At 43.2% G+C, this 13,418-nt stretch overlaps 1 protein-coding gene and 2 non-coding genes across 6 annotated transcripts in view; 2 read left to right on the top strand and 1 right to left on the bottom strand.

Annotated features, from left to right (window-relative positions):
* Positions 1-13,418, top strand: part of LOC124556759 (homeobox protein extradenticle) — a 359,145-nt gene that overhangs the window by 209,782 nt on the left and 135,945 nt on the right. The window lies entirely within an intron of this gene.
* Positions 3,215-3,289, bottom strand: Trnat-ugu. Its single transcript has one exon. It is a non-coding gene; the product is annotated as a tRNA-Thr (tRNA).
* On the top strand, positions 3,699-3,773 carry Trnat-ugu. The gene has a single exon. It is a non-coding gene; the product is annotated as a tRNA-Thr (tRNA).

Below are 13,418 nucleotides of genomic sequence, written 5' to 3'. Positions count from 1 at the left end.
AAAATATACAGTTTTTTGGAAAAAGGCTGTGTTAAATTATGCAGAAGGTACTGTGTAACATTTACTGAAAGTTTGAAACAAATATGTTTGGAAGATCCTTAGAAAACATGTAATTAGTATGAGAAAATAAAAGTTTTTGGAATCGAGCGACAAAGATTGGATTAACTTTTTAGTGCATTCCAGGTCCATAGGATGGATTATCTTCATCCTCTGCAAATTCCTCCTCCAGCTTCCTCTTGTTCCTCCTCCTGTTTACTCTTGCTTGTATTTCTAGACTCTTTACAGCCCTGTCTGCAGCCCGAAGGCGTTCCTTGTCTAAAGCAAGCATCGCTCGTTGTTGTGTTCGTAGATTTTGCTACCATTTTCTTCAGTTGCAGTTACTGCAACACTGTTCCAAAAGGTGGTCATGTATGAACACTTATCACATTTCAGTTGTATTTCACTAGCAAGTCCTACGTGCTTTATTATGGAGAGTTCCAGACCAACTTCACTACAATGAATACATCTTACACAGTTTGAAAAAATCCTTTGAGAACCGACATATCAAATATTTCATTCACATCCGATTCGCCCATAAGACATTCAAAGTTTTCACTCATTGAACCAAGCTTCTTCTGTGAAGTATTTTCTTTCCCACTTTGACTGCTATGGGCAGGTGTACTTGAGAGGTTAGATTTACTCACTTGGTTATTGTCTTTATTGTTTACAGTAATAACACATACCTTTGGCTTTCCAACATTTTTCCTTTTCTTAAAAACCTTAAGAGGATTTCTAATAACTTTACTTTTACTCATTATTATACTTCAACAAAACAGAAACTCAAGAAACAGAATTAATTACGAATATTTTCGAGATAACGACGGAGTAAATAAACATGAAACAATCGACAATCACACCAGCGATATATATTGAACCACCACAGGTTAGCCACAACACATACTTTATCTCACATCATTAAAATGTACCTGATGAACACGGACGTTAATAATAACACCATTTGACAGCAGTTTAACAGCGCCACAGTGGGTCACGCCCATGTAGAACACATTTCAAAAAAAAATTTAAAAATAGTTGTAGTCTTCGGAATTGAATAAATTATATATCTATTAAAAGGTAATAGTGTGCAGATTCAGAAAACGCAAAAAAGTAAAAATTGAACTTTTCATGATTTTTAGCCTTTCCGGAGCCCCTTAAGGTATGTCTAAACGATGCCTGTTTCCTTGCGCGTAATCGCAGACGCACGGGAATAAAAGGGCATGCACAAAAATTTGTGGAAAGAACGCATGGTATGCATGGGCGCTTTTGTGTCCACACGTTGCCACACTGCATAGGCAGTGGGCTATGGAGCCCCTTCTTTGCTTGGGAACTTTGCTGCGTTTATTGTAATGAAAACGAGAGAGAAAAAGGGAACGCAAAAGTGACTGTGGGTAAAGAAGTATCTGAATAACAGAGATACAAGTAATACAAGGTGACGTCAACATTTTCTTTGCAAATTTCAGGTAGAAGTTACACCGAGCTTTTAGATTTTCTGCATGGGGAACTGCAGCAATAAGGTTTGCAATAACATTTCGTTAGCTAGTAATCGGCGACTTATATACCAGTTTGAACTACATCTTTCACATTTCAAAACAAAGCAGCTCTGTGATTATGCCTGAAACAGAGAAACACTTCATGGCGTTTCTTGGTCGCATTATGAAGATTAATTAACTTTCAAAGCCTTATTTTTATTTTAAAACAAAGTTGTTCTCGCAACTTTAATCATGAAAGATTAGGCTGCAAGCAGATTAACATTCTCAGACTCGACAAATTTGGGAAATTAGTCTTCACTGTCCTTCATTTAGATTTCTAGTAGTTTGTTGAGGAGCTAAACATTTCCATCATTTCTTTTGTTCATATGTTGGGCTCCTCAGCTGTTGTGATATTAAGTCGCCATAGCATGAATATTCTTCCACAGTTTTTCATAAATTTCTGGCTTATTCTTCTCTGTTTTCCCACTTTGAAACTTGCGGTGTCTTATTCTTTACAAAAGTGATAGAAAACTTTTTGTCTAATACTTGACGCTCGTGGCATCACATCTGATTTTTTGGTTCAAATATTCTTTAGAAGCGCATTCCATATGACTTTTCCTTGTTTGTAGGAATAATCATCTTTAAATTTAAGCGTGCTTCCTTTGGAATCAACAGATATTATTGCAAATAATCGCTTCGCAGCATAACCTCAACACACTACACAATCACACACACGTGCGCAAAGATTTTCCAACGTCAGTCAACATGATTCTAGGGTAGGAGTCATACACTGAAACACCAAAGAAATTGGTACAGGCAGTAGTATTCAAATGCAGAGATACATAAACAGGCAGCATATGGTGCTGCGGTCGGCAACGCCTGTATATAAGACGAACAGTGTCTGGCGCAGTTGTTAGATCGGTTACTGCTGTCACAATGGCAGGTTATGAAGATTGGCTTAAACGGTTCAAATGACTCTGAGCACTATGGGACTTAACATCTATGGTCATCAGTCCCCTAGAACTTAGAACTACTTAAACCTAACTAACGTAAGGACGTCACACAACACTCAGTCATCTCGAGCCAGAGAAAATTATCATGATTTTTAAGTCAGTTTGAACGTGGTGTTATAGTCGGCACACGAGCGAGAGGACACAACATCTGCGAGGTAGCGATGAAGTGGGGATTTTCCCGTACGACCATTTCACGTCTGTACCGTGAATATCAGGAATCCGGTTAAACATCAAATCTGACATCGCTGTGGCCAGAAAAATATCCTGCAAGAACGGGACCAACGACGACTGAAAAGAAGCGTTCAACGCGACAGAAGTGCAACCCTTCCGCAAATTGCTGCAGATTTCAGTACTGGGCCACCAACAAGTGTCAGCGTGTGAACCATTCAACGAAACATTAATATGATCTTATAGATCTTATAATTAAATGTTTCCCTGAGACATTTAAGTCTCTTCATTATCGACGATAATGATCGAAGCAGAAGAAACAAATTAAAATTTGTGCTGCTTGCTTGCTAGGCAGAAATGCTAATCATTACACCACCACAGCACGATGGTCATGACTGCTGAACGAACTACCCAAGTTGAGTGCACACCCCAGGGAAACATTTAATTATAAAATGAAATGATAATTAGACACCTTAGCTGCAAGCAGGCGTTGATACACTTCATTGGGGAGATGTTGAAAATGTGTGCCCCGACCGGGACTCGAACCCGGGATCTCCTGCTTACATGGCAGACGCTCTATCCATCTGAGCCACCGCGGGCACAGATGATAGTGCGTCTGCAGGGACTTATCCCTTGCACGCTCCCCGTGAGATCCACATTCCCAACATGTCCACAACACTACATTCGTAGTGCGCCTAATAGATGTTTGCCCATCATACTCATTACTCGTGGCAGATTAATCTACCAAGTCCGTACGAGTTCGGGCATAGCGTGTGCGTTCGCACAAGAAGGTCAAATATGGGTTCCCGGCCTTTGACCTTCTTGTGCGAACGCACACGCTATGCCCGAACTCGTACGGACTTGGTAGATTAATCTGCCACGAGTAATGAGTATGATGGGCAAACATCTATTAGGCGCACTACGAATGTAGTGTTGTGGACATGTTGGGAATGTGGATCTCACGGGGAGCGTGCAAGGGATAAGTCCCTGCAGACGCACTATCCTCTGTGCCCGCGGTGGCTCAGATGGATAGAGCGTCTGCCATGTAAGCAGGAGATCCCGGGTTCGAGTCCCGGTCGGGGCACACATTTTCAACATGTCCCCAATGAAGTGTATCAACGCCTGCTTGCAGCTAGGGTGTCTATTTAATTATCATTTCATTTCTAGCAAAGCTGCATGGTCATCCACGGTAACTGTTCTTTCGGGAACAGATACTACCGTCATATATAGTTAAATTTAATTATAAGATCTACAAGATCACCTATGGTACAGGACTTTCCCATTACTCCAACGCTGGGGTGCTATTCCAATGTCGGAGAGCCCTGGCAATAGTAGGGAAAAGAAGCGGAAGTTATGAATTTAAGTTTGTGTTGGGGAGGGCACTCAACTTGGGTAGTTCGTGCAGCAATGTTGACCATCGTGCTGTGGTGGAGTAATGGTTAACATTTTTGCCTAGCAAGCAAAAAAAAAACCTGGATTCGTGTCCCGGCCGCAGCACAAATTTTAATTCATTTCTTCTGCTTCGATCATTACTATCGATATGGGCTTTCGGAGCCGAAGGCCCACTCGTGTACCCTTGATGATTGCAAGACACCAAGCCTTACAACTCGCCTCGGCCCATCAACACCGACATTGTACTGTTGATGACTGGAAACGTGTTGCCTCGTTGGACAAGTCTTGTTTCAAATTGTATCGAGCGGATGGATGTGTACAGGTATGGAGACAACCTCATGAATCCATGGACCCTGTATGTCAGCTAGGGACTGTTCAAGCTGGCAGAGGCTCTTTAATGGTGTGGGACGTGTGCAGATGATGTGATATGGGACCACTGATACGTCTAAATACGACTGACAGGTGAAGCTTACGTGAGCGTCCTGTCTTATCACCTACATCCATTCATGTCCACTGTGCTTTCCGACGGACTTGGGCAATTCCAGCAGGACAATACGATACCCCACAGGTCCAGAATTGCTAGAGTGGCTGCAGGAATACTGTCCTGAGTTTAAACACTTCCTCTGGCCACCAAACTCCCAAGATATGAACATTATTGAGCATTTCTGGGATGCCTTGCAACGTGCTGTTCAGAAGAGATCTTCACCCCCTCGTACTCTTACGGATTAATGGACAGCCCTGCAGGATTCATGGTGTCAGTTCCCTCCAGCACTACTTCAGACATTAGTCGAGTCCATGCCACGTTGCGTTTCGGCACCGCTGCGTCCTCGCGGGGGCCCTACATGATATTAGGCAGGTGTACCAGTTTGTCTGTTCGGTGTAGCCGCCAGACAGTTGGGTAAATTAGCTGCCTTTTAAGTAAGCCTTTAACTATTATTCCTTCTAGAACTCGTGGCACCCACGATTTGCTTATAACTTATCTGTTTTTCTTTTTCCTATTCAGTAAAAATTTATCCACACGATTTCTTCTTTTTGTGTTCAACTTTGTGGACGCTCATGAGTTTCCAACAGCGCAACATGCCAACGAATGCACACTTGTGTATGTGTAATTTCCTGGAAAATCGTCAGACTGATCTGTGTTCGAGAATTCATTGCTTCAGTTCTGCTACCCTCAGAGTGGCAATCGCAATTCACACTCTTAATTCAATATTCTTAGAACAACGGGCAGTCAGTTACTCAACTTTGAAGTTTCTTGATAAATATGACGAATAACGAAAAGGTAACCACGTCATCATCAGGCTGTGATGAGAGACATGCAGTTTCAATAATAATATATTTTTAACCAGTAGTTCCCCTGTAAGCTGTAGAGAACAATTGCTTAGCTAAAAAAATGCGAATGCAAAGTGTGTGGTGTTTTATTTTTTATGGCACAATTAATACATTTTCCGAAAAACTACTTCAGTAACATTGCTTCGTTTATATACGGTACATTCTTTCAGCAGTGCAGCAGATGACTCAACTTTCAGTTCTCTGCTTTCCTTGAATCATACTAGATGTGGACGCTATTATCTGCGTGGCGCGAGGAATTAGTTTCCCATAAAGAGTTCACTTCAAAGAATTGTGGACGTTAGTCTCACGAATGTGTCACATTAAGTACTGAACTTCACAAGAGGAGTGCTGTAACACGAGCTAAACATGTACATCGCGCATGTTTTTTCTAATTTTTTCTTATATTTGTGTCTCCTCAGCCAGCCTCGGATGCATATAGTCACTCTCATACACATCACCCGTGGTTCGCATACGACGTTAACATTGCTCTTAAACATATTACTTCGCTATGTGCTCCCTTCATAGCGATGAGCTGACACTCCTAATGCCAATTCAATATGGAACACACAACCTTCATGTCTCCAGACAACTTTCCTGGCTTGCGCTTCTTATGTTATATTAAAGTGGTGGCATTCAGTCATTTAACGTGTTCCCTGAAATTTACACTCAACTCTACGCAGTGGCCCCCAAACAAAATACGCTTCGCCACAAAAGCTGTCTGGCTGCAGATGTTTAATGATACCCGCGCAAAACAGGGCCGGGTCGCTAGCCTTAATTAAAATATTGTCGTGCGTGAGAAACTAGTTGTCTGAATCGAGGTATTTAGATCCTTTGTTTCAACTTACAGGTCAGTTTTTTTTGAAAGGCTGTTTCTAAAAAGTATCAAAGAGTGAATCAGTGCAATATCGTATTTTGAAAAGTTTACACACCGAGACTTGTTTGTGCCATTCAACCTGCGTAGTTGCTAGGTACGATGTTATGTGTGCTTCCAGTGTGCTTATGTGTTCCCTGAATGCATTGCGACTTGCTAGTCAGTTAGTGAGTGGCATTCCAAGCAGTAGGTCGTGAGTGGACGGTGGAATTTACCAATGCAGAAAAAGCTGACATACTCATAGTATACCGAGAATGTAAGGTGTATGCGGCAAGACATCCCAATAGACGCCAACCATCTCGGCTATATTTTATCAACCTCTTCAACCAGTTACGTGAAAGTTGTAGTGTAACACGCAGACAACGAAACACAGGGAAACAAGTGACGACAGAAGAAGAGAAAATTAATGTTTTTGCTTGTGTTGCTGTTTACTTGCATGTTATCTCCCCCGCAGTCACGTGAGGAAGTGGCACGTGTCCTACACATTCTCCATCGACATAGGTTCCATCCCTATCACTTCTCTCTCCATCAAGAGCTCCAAGGAAACGATTATGGTAATTGCGTTAACTTCTGCACATGGAAATTAAGACAGGATACTCAAGCTGCATCATTTATCTTGTCTAGTGATGAAGCCACATTTAGAAATGATGGCCAGGTAAACCGTCTAAACATGCAGTATTGGTCTGTTGACAATCCTCGTTTGCTTTGTCAGGTGGAACGTCAGTGACCATGAAGTGTAAACGTGTGGTGTGAGATAGTGAACCATCAGCTCAGAGCCGTTTTTCGTTGACGGAACACTGAACGCGTGCGATTATCGCAGCCCTCCAAAGACAATCTTCCGCGGACGTTAGAAGACGTTCCTCTGCAGACTAGGGGGAACCTGTGGTACCAACTTGATGGTTGTCCAGCCCATAGTGCACGTAGTACTACAGCATGTCCTCATAAATTGTTTCCAAATCGTTGGATTGGATGCAGATGACCTGTCTTGAGCGGCCCGCTCTCCGTATTTGACGTCTGTAGATTCTGTTCTGTGGGAAAAGTTGAAAGACGCGACATATTACTGCAACCTGCTCGGACATCTCCGCTAAAATTCTAGCACGTGTGCAGCAGTCGTTCCATACCAGACTGGGAGCGTGTACTTCCGCTGCCGGTGGTCATTTTGAATATAACCTGTGACGGTCAGTTGCCTCGCTACTCGTCAGAATACACATAAATAATGTATGCACTTGTTCTTTGGTTTGTGCTACCACAGGTATTGTATAAATGTCGGTTGGGAACTTCTCAAAATACGATACCTCGTAAACGACTCGCACTGGAATCCTGCAACTAACGCCACTAACCTTCTAATTTGCCGTACTTTTAGTTTATTGTCAATAGGCATTCCTCCATTTAAAAAAGTGTATGTTGCCATAAAAATATGCTTTCTAAGTATTATTACACCCTGTTTATTGGCTAACAATGCGAGCTCCTAACTACCAACCCATTCCGTGAAATCTGCACTTCCCTTTTCCGCAATATTTGCAGTGCAAGTTGGAGGTGATTCTCCTAATATACGCTGCGTTTAACATATTGTCATTCCTCTGAAGGCAGCCCTCACTTTGCGCTTCCTCTACGCTGCACGATGACGTCTTACAGCCACACTTTACCGACAGGTCTCAAAAAACGGTTCAAATGGCTCTAAGCACTGTGGGACTTAACATCTGAGGTCATCAGTCCCCTAGAATTAGAACTACTTAAACCTAACTAACCTAAGTACATCACACACATCCATGCCCGAGGCAGGATTCGAACCTGCGACCGTAGCAGCAGCACGGTTCCGGACTGAAGCGCCTAGAACCGCTTGGCCACAGCGGCAGGCGGTGAGCGAGCGCGGGTGCTCATGCTGACGTGGTGCGAGATCTGGACTGTACTGAGGATCAGCATCGCCAACGTTTGTGCAGTCTTGCTAAAATTGTTGGCACCGTTACACTATGGCTAGATGGGATATTGTATCGTTCAAATCTGCACCTCGGTCGCAGAGCCGTTCGAAAACTGTTTTGTGAACGTCGTCGTCGATGGACAATCTTTCACCTAGATGTTCTTTCAGCTTCCCGAAAAGATGGAAATAGTATATTGGAAGGTTTGGACGAGAGAGGATGAGCATCACCAACGTCTGTGCGGCAGTGGCAAAATTGTTGCCACCATTACACTATGGCTAGATGCAATATTGCATTGGGTCCATATACCGTCAGAATTTCATTGTGAAACGGTGTGCAATTTAGACGTTTTGCCCACAAGAGTCGTACTACCCAGCATACTTAAACTTTGAAGTACGTTTGCAGTTGCCACGCCAATCACCGATGCCCATGTTAACCATAACGCACCAGTTGTGTAAATCCCATAGTGCTTAAAGCCAGTAAGTTTTCTTTTATTTACATGCATCACGCTATGTCGCTGATCTTCCTGCAAGCCCCTGCGCGTTTTGTAAAAAATTCCTTGCGATGTTGCCAACCTATACAAAAGTGTGTGGTCTTCTAATAGCATCGTACAACTGCCTAGGTTATCTGCAAGATTATTCAAACACAGGTGTTTCAGATGAGATGTTCATTTTCAGTAACTTACAATGTAATAAGTGAAAGGAAAAGTTTTGTTGATAAGTAAACGTTAATCTCTTTGCTGAGCTATGAACAGAGTTGAGGGGCTTGTTTACTTCTTTTCCAGAGGGTTACAATTGAAATCAAGTATCTATTAATTTTAGTTATGGAGCTAGAAACTTGAAAAGTTTCAGGGGTGGATGCAACAGCCAGCTGATGTGGCCGAGCGGTTCTAGGCGCTTCCGTCTGGAATCGCGTGACCGCTACGGTCGCAGGTTCGAATCCTGCCTCGGGCATGGATGTGTGTGATGTCCTTAGGTTAGTTAGGTTTAAGTAGTTCTAAGTTCTAGGGGACTTATGACCACAGATGTTAAGTCCCATAGTGCTCAGAGCCATTTGAACCATTTTTGTGGATGCAACATGCTTTACATAATCTATTGTTTGTTTTGAATGAAACAGTGAAGCACGGATATTGTAGCTGACACTGTGTGAAGTTATGAGGCAAGAACGTAACAATAAGAATGAGATATAACTGCAAATCTTATGCATCCAATGACTGAGAAACCAGACCCGCAATGTCACAGAGCATATGTAAACAATGTTTTTTGTCACTGATGGCGGTTTTTGTACTCGCATACTATCATTTTACAATTGAACGGATAATTTACAATGCATAAAAAACTAACTTGGACGGTTTATGTTCTGTTGCCCAAACCTTCTTACAGAGCGAATTTGGAATTTAAGAAAAAAATAATAAATTGCAGAATAGTTTGCTAATGAACAATAATGGTTTCGAAACAACTGAAGGTAATCGCTGGGCTCTTTAATGAATGCGATTATCTTATAATAATATCGAAGATGGTCAGTAGACTTCATCAATGTGCTATGGAACGCTTAGGAATCACAAAGCGGTAGAATATAAACCTAAAAGTAGACGACCATACTTCCTCTCGGATGTTGACGAGCTGTATATTTCACTGCCCGCTGAAAAGAGACTAAGGTCAGTGCTCCAAAAATATCCTCAGAGCTTCGGGAAACGGGAATAACGTATTAGCAAGGACAGAGGATGCGCGTGTGGAACAGAGTGGTATCTTGTAGGAGTAGCCAGGTGGGTAGGGTGGATGGATCAGTAGAATCGGCGGAAGAGGAAGAATGTTTGTCTCGTCGATGTTGAGGTCATTGGAGATTGAGCTTTAGTGTAGATCGGCGATAAGAAGAGATAGGGAAACCTATTGGGCGTGTCGTTGTTGAAGCCACGTGTCCTGTATTTGCCCGAAGTATATAGCCTAGCCACGAAGAACCTAAATCAAGAGGATTGAGAGGTTATTTCAGTTCTGTTCTTCCTTTCGATTGAGAGTATTTTGTCATAACCTATGCGACAATTCGCCGTATGTGACTCGGAGGAAACGCCTGACCTTCGCTACAAATTACTCAAATTGCAGTGAATATTCCTAAAACGAGAAAAAGATAATTTTTAGCGATTAAAACAAACTGCACATGTTTGGATCTGATGGGGGATGCACACCAAGGCACACAATGAACAAGTTAATGCCATTCTTTAAGCGCGACGGCTCTTAATCTTTGTTTGTGGTAAGAAGGTTGGCGTGTTAGAGTTTCACGCTGAACGAATGATAGTACGCAAATGTGAGTAGATATACTGCAGACAAATTTTCTTGTTTCTGCAGGTCAGCCGAAGGCTGATAACAATATACCGTGGGGTTATAAGTAAACTTTCCCTATTTAACACGTCATAACACGGAAACTTATTACCCTATGAGTACCAAACTTGGTAGCATTAATTTTAAGGACATAGGGAAGAGAAATAATACAGAATCAATGTAATTGAAACACTTTTAATGTGCTGCTACGGTACATCATACGATTACGTACCGGTACAATTACTTCTACATAAGGGGCTCAATATGGCGCCCATCATTGTCCAGAACAGTCTGAATGCTCAGGATTGCATTCTGCTCAGCAGAACGAAGCATGTCCATAGGTATGATGGCTGCCTCTCTTGTTATGCTGCGTTACAGATCAGCACACGTGTGAATGTACCGCTGGTAAACAGTGTCCTTCAGGTAGCCCCACAACCAGAAATCACAGGGAGTGAGAGCAGGTGATCGTGTCAGCCAAGCATTTGGAAACGATCGGATGATAATTCGATCGTTTCCAAATGTGTTTTGGAGAAGCAGGTGAAATTCACGAGCGATGTGCGGTGGGGCCCCACCTTGTATGGAAATTGTAGGGCAGGTATGACATACTAGCGAAGCATATCGCAGTAAAGCTGGCCAGTCACACAGCACGTCTTTGGTCCTTGAGCGCCAACCTGTTCAAAGAAGTGGGCCAATATTGAACGTAGCCGTGAAGCCACATCATGTGGTGATACGTTCACCATACAGAGGAACTTTATGCACAGTGACTGGAGGTGAAGATCCCCACACGTGGCAGTTCTGTGTGTTCACCTCAACCGTCAGAGAAAATGAGCTTCGTCTGTTCATAGGATGGTACAGGGGCAACCCTCGTCAAGTTCAATCCTTGCGAGAAAGGGGAGAGCGAAGTCAACATGTCGTTGCGCGTCCTGTGGTGCAAGCTGCTGTACGCTATGGATCTTGTACGGATACCATTTCAGAATGATCCGAATCACCTTCCGTACAGTGGACCATGGGATGTTCAACTATCGTGGCACAGCACGCGCACTGCATGACGACCGGGAATGGCGCGCAGCGTTGTCTGCCATAGCAACAGCAGTTTCATCAACCACCTGTCGTGCAACCGGTCGTCGGCCTCTTCCTGGAGCAACTACCAGTACTTCAGTTGATCCGAACTACTTCATCATGCTCCGTACAGCAGATGGAGAAAGACCATTTCGTAATCCTTTCCGCCGGCGATATTCTCGAAGTGCAGCAGCAGCAGCATTAATGTTGTTTTGATGTCCTGCTCCTTTCGTCCAAGCTCATGTTGCCACGTCAACAAATGCACTGCAATAGGTCAGGTGTGTGAGACTGTAAATCACGATGAATGATCACTGCACCTTGTGACCATAGTTGGAACTGGACGGTGGTGCTGTGACGCATGGAAATCGTGCACCCCTTACTGTGGACATTAATGCTACAGAGTTTGGTACTCGTACGGTAACTAGTTCCTGTGTTATTTCGTATTAAATAGGGAAAGTATAATTATAACCGCCCGGTACCGAAACAAATCCAACCCTAAATCCATTCCGTTACGTCATGAAAGGAAATATTTCGTGAAGGCGCTCGAGGCATAAAGGAGATAACATAACCAACGGAGATTTAAACTCGCATAGCCACCACTCTATGAATTCTAGCAGTGTGTGCTTGTCTTTGAGATGGATGCCACTAAGTACTAAAATGTGCTTGTATTTCTAGATTGTCGTCTAATGCAACAGTTTTGCGTCTGTTTCTCCAGTGGAATATTTTTCTACCGTGCCAGAAACGAGTTCGTATGCTGTAGTTGTTGCCCTGTCATTTTTTTGCTTCTTTTACACTCACCTAAAGTAATTAACATTAAGATGTCTTACATTTTCATCGTTCTCTGTAATTGGGCGAGGTGACGCAGTGGTTCGGACAGTGACATGTATTCAAAGCACCGCGGTTTCAATCCTAGTTCAGTCGTCCAGATTTACGTTTGCATAAGTCCCCGAAAAGGCAAATACCAGTGTGGTTTCTTTGAAAAGCACACGGCCGATATCACCCCGCATCCGTCCTTAATCAGAGTTCGTGCTCGTCCCTAATGACATCGTCGTCGAGACATCAAACGCCGATGAACTTTTTTTTTGTCAACATTGTTCGCTGAGCACTACTCTCCGTTCGCACCGTAATATATTCACGTATGTTTAGGTTAAATAATCAAATGGTTCAAATGGCTCTAAGCACTATGGGACTTAACATCTGAGGTCATCAGTCCCCTAGACTTAGAACTACTTAAACCTAGCTAACCTAAGGACATCTCACACATCCATGCCCGAGGCAGGATTCAAACCTGCGACCGTAGGAGCAGCGCGGTTCCCGACTGAAGCGCCTATAACCGCTCGGCCACAGCGGCCGGCTTAAATAATTCTATGGCATGTTTTGTTACAGTGAATGAATGGACTCAGTCTTGAGATGTCTCACATGTGCATCTAAACTTCGCGAGCCGTCTTATGTTGTGTAGCGGAGGTTGCCTTGTCTTACACAGTCACTTCCCACTTTCCTCTTCCAGTCGCGAATGGTCCGCGGCAAGAGCGATTGTTGCTAAACCTTCTTATGAGTCAGAATTCCTCTAATTTTACCGTCATGATACTTTCACGAGTTACACATAGGAGGGAGCAATATATCTGTTGGCTCTTCTAGGAACGTACGCTCTCGGAATTTTAGCAGTAAGCCACACCATGCTGTAGAATGCCTCTCTTGCAGTGTCTGCTACTGAAGTTGGCTGAGCATCTGTGACACTTTCGTCCTTACTAAATGAACTGTGACGTACGCGCTGCCATTCTTTGGCTCTTCCCTATTTCCCCCAGTCGTTCCACTTTAAATCGCACCAAACATATACTCCTAAATAT

This window comes from Schistocerca americana, chromosome X (genome assembly GCF_021461395.2).
Source record: "Schistocerca americana isolate TAMUIC-IGC-003095 chromosome X, iqSchAmer2.1, whole genome shotgun sequence".
Classification (NCBI taxonomy): domain Eukaryota; kingdom Metazoa; phylum Arthropoda; class Insecta; order Orthoptera; family Acrididae; genus Schistocerca; species Schistocerca americana.
Note: the sequence above shows the minus strand (reverse complement) of the source record. Positions and strands in the feature narration are given on the sequence as shown.